This window comes from Nycticebus coucang, chromosome 10 (genome assembly GCF_027406575.1).
Source record: "Nycticebus coucang isolate mNycCou1 chromosome 10, mNycCou1.pri, whole genome shotgun sequence".
NCBI lineage: Eukaryota > Metazoa > Chordata > Mammalia > Primates > Lorisidae > Nycticebus > Nycticebus coucang.
The window spans coordinates 52,608,612-52,618,115 of record NC_069789.1 but is presented as its reverse complement, the minus strand read 5'-3'; positions in this window follow the sequence as shown (position 1 = coordinate 52,618,115).

The following is a 9,504-nucleotide window of genomic DNA, read 5'->3' as shown; positions in this document are numbered from 1 at the left end:
ATGAGATTCATTCAACATCTAGCCTTTCTCAGGCCTAATGCTTACCTCTGTGACTGAGTATCCACCTTGTCCCTACAACTATTTGTCCCACCCTTACATTAAAACTCCACCTGGTTCCCAATTTTGGTAGGACAAGGACACTTCCTTGCTTTGGTTCCACCTCACCCCATGCTTGGCGTCTCGTCTTGATGGCTACTGTCCTGAGTTCTACCAAACCCTACCCTGGTTTTTTATTTATTTATTTATTTTTTTGATACAGAATCTCATTCTGTTGTTCAGGCTAGAGCACCTTGGCATCAGCCCAGCTCACTGCAACCTCAACTCCTGGGTTCAAGCAATCCTCCTGCCCCAGCCTCCCCAGTAGCTGGGACTACAGGTGCCCACTACAACGGCTGGCTAATTTTTCTCTTTTTAGTAGAGGCAGAGTCTTGCTCTTCCTTAGGCTGGTCCCAAACTCTTGAGCTCAAAGGATTCTCCCACTTCAGTCTCACAGAGTGCTAGGATTACATTGTTGTGTGAATAAATAAATTACTAGCTGGTATGTGCTGAATACTTAAAGACACAAAATCTACTCTTAAAGGCTCAAAATGAAGTAAAACAAATTATTTTAATAATTGAAAAGTTTGAATGCAATGGAAGTATGAATAAAGTATTGCCAAATGCCATGAAGAGAATAGATTTTGTTATGGAAGATTTCACAGAGGAAGCAAGATCTGAGCTGCTCTTGAAGCTCAGTTGGTATCCTTGTTAACTAAAGGAAAGGATGAGGTTCATAAATTTGGAAAAGAGGGCTTTATTTCTCATAAAGTGTTGCAGCTTCTGGGTGGCCATTCTGCCCCAGGCAGAAGCCAGAAACACATGCTTCAGGGGAAAGGCAACGGGAGTAGGAATCCATGCTGAGTAGGAAGGCCAAATACATAAATTTAACTGGCTATAGGAGGAGAAACACGCCCTTGTAAAGTTGAGCTTTATGCCACTTTATGGGTCTGTTCAAAAATGGCAGCTTTCTGATGTCAAAAGGTGAAATAAGGATACAAAACCCTGTCTCCACTCCACTCATGCTCCACAACCTGGTAAAATCAGGCCATGGTCAGTAGTCTATTATCAGGGAAGAACAGTGGTCTGGATCACTAGATGGGTTTCTGTTCAGCCCTTAGGAAAAAGCCTGATAGTCCTTGGTAAGGGAAGGGAATAATAAGGCATGTTCGACCTCCTGCCCTGTAATGGCTGGAAACTCAGTTTTAAGGTTTCTCTGAGATCCTCTTGGCCAAGAGGGGGTCTATTTGTAACAGAGGGAATGGCTTAGAAAAGGGTTAAAATGTTTTATGAGCCATTTCTTGAAAATTCCCTCACTCTTTCTGGGAACTAAAACCTACATCCTCACCCAAGGCCAGTAATTAGAGGTGCAGGCGAGTATTCTTTGGGGATTTTTTTGTTCGTTCGTTTGTTTGTTTGTTTGTTTAGACAGAGTCTCACTTTGTCACCCACAGTAGAGTGCTGTGGCATCACAGTTCACAGCAACCTCCAGCTCTTGAGCTTAGGCGATTCTCTTGCCTCAGCCTCCTGAGTAGCTGGGACTACAGGCGCCCACCATAATGCCTGGCTGTTTTTTGTTGCAGTTTGGCTGGGGCTGGGTTCAAACTCGCCACTCACCGCCCTCTTTGGAGTTTCTTTGGGCCAAAGGGGATGGCTGAATGGAATTGTCCAGGCAGAGGTCACCAGACTGTCCTCACCAGAGATAAGGTCAGAGAGGAGGTGAATCAGAACCGTCAACCAGAGTCAAACAGAACAGCCTGAAGCTGAAAAGCTCCCCTTTAAAAGCTCTGTCCTTCTGCTTATTGTTAGGACATTGGTACTTTAAGACAGGAGTTTGACAGTCTCCTGATTTGCCAGCAAATTAATAAACTTCCCCTTCCTTCTCCTCAAACCCCTTGTCCTCATCTTTCATTCTGCTGTGGCCCACAGGGACAAGTACCAGACTTTCAGTAACACGTTTAGTCAGTGAGGGGCTTGGGATTTTATTTTAGTTCACATCCTCTAAACAGGAAAGGAGAGACAGATTCCAGGCGGAGGAAGCAGCCCATGCAAAGCCACGTGGTATGACATCTCGGAGCACTGCCTTCTCCGAGAGTCCCACTCCCGTCCTACGGCACGTGTTGGGATGCCTTCTCACCTCTCGTGGGCACTTGGGAAGGTGGCAATTTGTGGAGCATACCAGGAGTAGCTGGTTGCCATCTTATCTAGATACTGAGTTCCTCTTGGTCTCTAAATCTTTTCATTCTCAACTGAGTTACAGGCTACCTTTCCTTACAGAGAAATGTCCCAAATGACTGGCCTGGCCCCGTTTCAAGGCTGAGACTTGCAAAGCTTCAGGTTGTAAAAGGGTCTGCCATTGGTGCCACCTTTTCCTCCTGTCCCTGGAATCTGCCTTCTCATGCCCTCGTCCAGGAGAAAGGTGAAGTGTCTCCTTCCCCTTCTATCTCCCATACCCCCTCCTTGCAAGCCTAGTACCCAAACATGGTCCTAATTTTAGTAGATGGATTTAGGGTCCTCTAAACCCCAAGATCAATCATTAATTTCTGAGCACTACCAAATATTCTGGCCTTGCCACCATCTCAAAGATATAATCCCTTGTCTCTTTGCAATCCTTTAGGCTGGTTGCTTTCCCCAAGGTTTTAGAAAACCTGAGCAGACTATTCTCTCTACTTCCTCCCACCTGTTAGGGGGAGGTGGCAATACTGAAAGCTGAGATGAAAACAATCCAGAACAAGGAGTGGCAATGCCAGCCTTCTCCCTGTCCTCATGCTATGGACTCTCCTCCAGCATGGAGTGGGAGTGCGGACCCAGCCTTGGACTGGAGGTGTCCATTGTGCCTCTCTCCAGCCAGCTGCACAGGCAGCACATGTATCGATGCCCTGCAGGGAGAAGGAGCCAGGCCATTGTTCTCAGCCCACCGACCTTGCCCTGGAGTTATTGTGCCTGCATTCCATCCTCCCACTGGGTTCTTCGATCCTTCTCCCAAGGTCAAATTTGAAGCAAAGCACTGAGAACACTCAGACAAGATATCTGATGTCTAAATCCAGCAATTGTTTCCTTCCTTAGGAGTAGATCATTGCTGCTAATTTCTGCTTATTGTCAGTTCAGCTACTTAAATGTTCCATCTCAGAAACAATAGCAGAGAAGTACATTTAGGTGGTGGTGCGGCTGCCTCAGGAACCCTCCTCCTCACCCTGACAGCCAGGAAGAGGAGAGAGGGAGGAGGGTGGGGAGTGGGGTTCACTTCTCTGGGCAGGGAAGGTGCCAAGGGAGAGGGCAACTGAAGAAGGGTTTTACTGCTGCTGCTCTCCCCAGTACCACCCAGGAGAGGCTGTGTCCCAGAAGGCTGCCTGGTTCCCAGATCTGAGGCTTTCTAGTTGTTCAAGGATCCTGGTTGTCATCCTCCAAAACAAATAATCAAGGAAAGGTTTTGTCTTTCACTGTCCCCCCACTTCTGACTAAGTCCTTTAACTAGGGCATACACTGAACTCCTTGGGGATTTGTGAGCTCAGGAGTTCAGGATGGCTCCTTTCTGGAAAAGACAGTTATTCCAAGGGGTGAGAGTATCTGTAACCTCTGCGTCACAGCCTCTTAAGCTAAGACCTCACCATACATGGAAATCTGTCCCAGATTTCTGGCTTACGAATGAGCACCTGCCCTTGATGCAGACACAGCCTGCACCTCGACCCCACCTGCTGCCTTTACCCAGCTACTTCACCCATGCTGGTCCCTGCGATGTCTCATACTGATTCAAGCCTCCAAAGGGTCCTCTTCCTGAGTGTCTTCCCCAAGCACTTCACACGCATTCTCTCATTGAGTTCACAGAACCCTTTACCAAGGAAAGTATTCCCTCATGCCTAATTTCCACCTGAGAAACTGAGGCTCAGAAATGTTTAAGAAATTATCTAACTCTTAACCTCTTCACTACAGTTATTCTTAAAGAGATGTACACATATTACAGAATTTAGGGTTTCTCTGGAGAAGGCACTGGTAAAAGTCAACTATTCACTCAGTAGAACTTTCCAGAATGCCTGCTCCATTCCTGCTCTGTGTCAGGCCCTGACGAGGGTAGAGGAGACTGCCAGGTAGTACCTGTGTCCTGTGGAGTCCTTTCCACAGGTGGAGAGGGGGCTCAGTAATCATGCCTGGGAAGTTTCCAGAGGGCTGACATCTTGAGTAGGATAGCCAACCACCCCTCCCGGGGAAGAGAGGGCAGAGGAGGGAGGAAAGAGGAGGGGAAGGAAGGAGGGAGCAGGGAGTGGGGGAAGGGGGAGAAGGAAGCAGGGAGGAGGAAGGAAGAAGAGAGGGAGAAAAGAAGGAGGAGGGAGAGGGGGAGAGGGAGGAGCGACTTCTCTCCACCTTGCCCATGGCCTTACCCCTAACAGACACCTGACGAATATTTTTTGGTTCTTAAAACATTAAGGAAAAGAAGTAGCAGTCATTGCACACACAAAACAGACGGAGAACATTGAGGCAAGGCAGAAAGCAGAACCGGTCAGAAACAGTGCTGCCAAGATAATGATCTGTTTGTTCTCCACACGGCCAGCCAGTGGGCACACAGGCTCCTCTAGGCCTGTCGCCAAACAGGACGCTGTCACTAGAGGGCAGTGCAGCTCACTCCTGGGAGTGAGGGAGCCCTGACATCCCACCTTCTCCCCAGGGAAGCCAGAGCAATCCTGCCAGATAATAACCTGCCCCCAGGGAAGTGGACATGTGATTTCAATCAGAGATACCCGTAGCATCGCTTTGGACGTTTTCATACACATCCTTTCATTTTATTTGACCCTGACAGTAAACTTACAGGGTGGACTGAGATCTTATCCCAATTTAACAGACAAGAAAAGGATAATCTTAGAGTTTTAGATCAGCCCAGGTGCCCAGTTAATAATACAGGTGCTGTGGGACAGACACCAGGTGCCTTAAGCCACAGTCCCAGGTCGGACTCAGGGATGTCTGCAGACACATTGACACAGATTCCTGAGTGAAATCCTCACAGTTGTCGTCTTTCCTTCATAGACCATTCACTTTGTCATTTGTTCCTTCCCTGGAGGGTGAGGAAGAAACAGGATAAAAGGGAATTAAAACCAAATTGCTCAATCAGATACTTTGTAGGCCCCCTCGATAAAGTTCTGGAGGGGGCAGGTTGACACCCCTAACCACCCACTAGCCTTGACACACCTACTGGTTTTTCAAGGTCACACACTGGTGACTTTAGAGAATCATTGCTAATTCCTCCATCTCCAGATACAGAAGTACCTGCAGATAGTGATGGACACAGAGGAGAAAAATACTGCCATCTCTGCTAAGGACCAGAGACCGGTTCCCTCACAGAAACTGCCTAGGTCATAACCAGAAGTCAGAAGCCCAGCGGGATGGGTTTTATCCTGTCTCCCACCTCTCCCTAGAACATGGCATATACCAAGGCTGGGGCCATTTGAGAATATGACGGAAAGCATCAGAGGTGATAGATGCTTCTAGCACACGGACACACAGCAAACACGTGTGGAGTGGAGCAGGTGAAAATCTACTCACCTGATAGATGTTCTACCTGCAAGATCCTTTGCCAGCCCCCCTCCATCCAAGGTAGAGCCAGGGATTACTGAATGTTTGGTGAACCTGGGCAGAGGCTGACAGGAAGGACAGGAAAATCTGAGGGAGGGGTACATAGAATGAAGAGGGCCGTGGGAAAGAAAAGAAGAGAAAGTCGAAGTGGAAAAAAGGGCTGATGTGCCCCTCCTAGCAGAGTGGCCATGAGGACACAGCCAGAGAGCATGACTAAATGGCCCACCCTGACACCTCTCTCTCTGCAGACACTAAAGAAATTGGGAGGTGTAACACAAACTCAAAGAAATGGGCTGTTTTCTATGTTCTTCTGACCCTGTGTGTCTGTAGGGGCAGCCTGTGTTAAGCCCATGTACTTATTATCCACTGTCTCCCTCCCCTCCTTCTTCAGTTTGTGGTGTCAAACTCGGACACACCAGAAAACTCCCATTTTTAGTTTTTACTCAGCCTTTCCATGAATTTGTGGAAGTATCCAAGTCATTGGAGCATGGTTTCTGCCCTCAGAGAGCTTCTCGTCTGGAGGCAACACCGATGCGTGTCAGACCAACATGAAACGCAGCAGAGTAGGATGATGCCTTTGCAGAGATGCGAGAGCTCTGGCAGATGGCAGAGGCTCATCCTTTACACCTGTGGACCTGCCGAAGGGCGCTCAGAGGAAGAGACTTTTTGAAGGTCCAGCTCAAATAAAAAGACGAGCACTTCTCGTCACTGCGGGAGCAGTGTAGACCAAGACACAGCAGCAGAAGATGTCTATTCCTAGAAGTACTGGCAGTCTGGTGTCTTATTTTTAAAACAAGTAAATACTAAAGTAGCAAGTCTTGCATTGATCCCCGCCTGTGTGCCAGCCTGTCTCCACTGTCCTATAATTTCCATTCCCTCCCTCCCGCCCCCACTCCCTCATTAGGAGCACATCCATTCTCTGTTATCCAGCTTCCAACTGGCAATGCCTTATAAAACCTTTATTCCTTGGTGGCCCCTCCTCCCCTCTCATTATCCTACCTATCACACCCTGAAGGCCTTGCACAATCTGCTCCTTCCCTGCCTCCCAGGTGCTCTGGGGCTCCTCTCCCTCCACTGTGTCCACCCACCCGGTCACAATGCACCACTTCTCTGTCTCCCTAGCAGGTAGGGCTCCTTCCCACCCCACCCACCCCACAGTTCTTACACATGCTGTTCTTTTGTTCCTCTGCCTTCTCGTGTAGATAATTCTTCTTTCTTTTGATTCATTTTCCCGTCCCTTTCCACCCTAGCACATCATTGTGCACATCTCATCATTTGGCTGTGCAGAAAGCTCAATCTGGAGACCTAATGAAATGTAAAAGACAATGCAGAACCAAGGTGAGCCGAGAAGCTGCTCTTTGACAGAGAAAGAATTTCTTCATCCTCATGAGTACACCTCTCTTCTCCTTCTTACATCAAATGCAAGAGAACCTATTTTGTTTATGAGGAAGTGTAGGCATGATCCTCTGGGAGCAGTAGCGATACACATGGCCTAGTCCAGTTCTACATGGCCATTTGTCATTGCAAGGCCCCTCCCCATTTCTAGCACAGGTTTTAAGCATTCCCACCTGTGTGTTTTTCCTAATTGCACCCCGCCCACCAGTGACATCTCTCAAATCTGGTCCTATTCATCCTTTAGATGCAGACTGAGTTCATCTTTTCTGTAAAAACTTCCTGACACATGTGTTACAAGGCCAAAAACTCTCTTCCACATCCTTGAAAAACATTACTAAATGGTCTCTAGTCACATGTGAAAATACTTGAGTGCTAGATGCTCTGCCCCTAATCTGGGCCTGTGATAATTGGTTAATGGCCCAGTCAGAGCTAACAAGGAGGCCTGATTTCTGACCTTGGCATAAAGTGACAACACTTTCCTCTCTGGTCCCCCCAATGTCTGCTGAACCCATTTCTGTTTCCACAGCAGAGAAATCACCTCTGGCTCTGTGTGTGCCAAAGCCAACACTATGCAGGTGTGTTGAAGATAAAGAGAAAGAGGAAAGAGGAGGATTCCAGTGGTCTCATGGTGAAAGGCAGTTCCTTGCCCAATTCAATGTTTCATCAGAGTGTATTGTAAGGTATGACAATTAGCCTGCAAACTCATCCTAGAAAAAGTACTACAAATCTCAGTGCTGAATATCTCTACATTCACCTTCAAAGTATTCCCCTTGGGAACCTATGCAGCAATACCAAAGCCTAATCAACTTTTCAAACCAATTTTGGAACTCCTTTCTGGAATGACCATCAGAGCTGTCATCATATTACTGTTGATGTTCTGAATGTCATCAAAATGTCTTCCTTTTAATATTTACTTTATCTTCAGGTAAAGAAAAAAGTCACTGAGACCAGATCAACTGAGACGAGTGTGTGTTCCAATACCGTTACTTGCTTATTGGCTAAAAACTTCCCTCACAAATGGTGCTGTGTGAGCTGGTGCCTTGTTGTGATGCAAGAGCCGTGAGTCGTTGGCCATGTTTTTCCTGTTTCTCTATGAATGTTTACTTGGTCTGCTATTCTTCTCATAGTCAGCCAATGGTTTTGACACACAATTTGACAAATTTTTGCAATGTCTTCATCAGTTCTGTGCATTATTGCCAGCCCTGACCTCTCCATATCAGTGACACTTTCTCTCCCCTCAGAAAAATGTTTAATCCAATGTACACGGCTATTTTCTTCCCGGAATTTTCCCCATAAACTTGGACTAACATGTTCCTGATTTCACTTCCACTCTTGCCAAGTTTAATAAGAAATTTAATGTTTGCTCATTGCTCTAATTCAAACTCCTACATTTTCATGAAGACACACAAAAACATGCAACAACAGTAATGAATACCACTCAGCAAGACACCATCACATGTTCACACAAACACAGCGGTGAAACACTGATATACCAAGGTTATGAATTTGTACAATGCTGCCAATGTAAGGGCATGGTGGCAAGTTCGCTAACTTAATTGTCAGACCTCATACAAGGAACAGAAATGACTGATTCATGTGCTTGCACAGTAATGATTGTGTGTGTACCAATAACCTAGTACATAGTCAACACTTGGTAGCTACTTGAGGAATGAGAGAGACAGAGTGAGTGTGTGTGTGTGTGTGTGTGTGTGTGTGTGTTGGGAGAGACTTCAGATGGACAGGAGGCAGCTCCCTATGAGATAAGCTTGTTAACATGTGTGGAGGCCCCTGGGCAGTGCTTGGCTGTCTTGGGCTGAGACAAACTCCCCACTTCCAAAGTGTTTAAACGAGAGGATGGAGGCTAGTCAAGGATGCTATACCCAGACATTCCAGGCAATAAGTGGAATGTTGGACCAATAACAACAATATACTATCATTCTTGTATCATTACTAATGAGAGTTAGCATTTATTGAGTACTTCCTATGTACACCAGTCGCTAGCAAATCATGTCTTATTTAATTATAATAACTCTTAGGTGGCTCTGTTGTGCAATGAATAGCACATTGGACTTCTAATTATAATGACTCTCAAAGACCCTTCCACCCCTGAGGGATAATGAGCCTATCAGCTCCTATAAACATTTGCAGAGTGAGGCGCAGAGGAGGATTAGGGGAAGGAAGAAAAGGGACAGAAAATGCAGGCAACATGCCTGCCCTTAAAGAAGCTTCCACTCAAAAAAAGAGATGGAAGTGGAAATAAGCTTTCTCAATGCATAAAAAGATTTAGAACCATGGAGAGTTACAGACAAAAAGTTTAGGGAACACCCCAGAGGAAAGGCAGATCTCTGGGGCCTCTTTAATAAAATCACTAATCCTGTCCCTGAAGGCTCTAATTGTATGACCTAATAACTTCACAAAGGCCCCACCTCCTAATGCCAACACACCGGTGACTAGGTGTCGACATCTAAGTTTGGATGGGCACATAAATATTCAGAGCATAGGGCTTGGCGT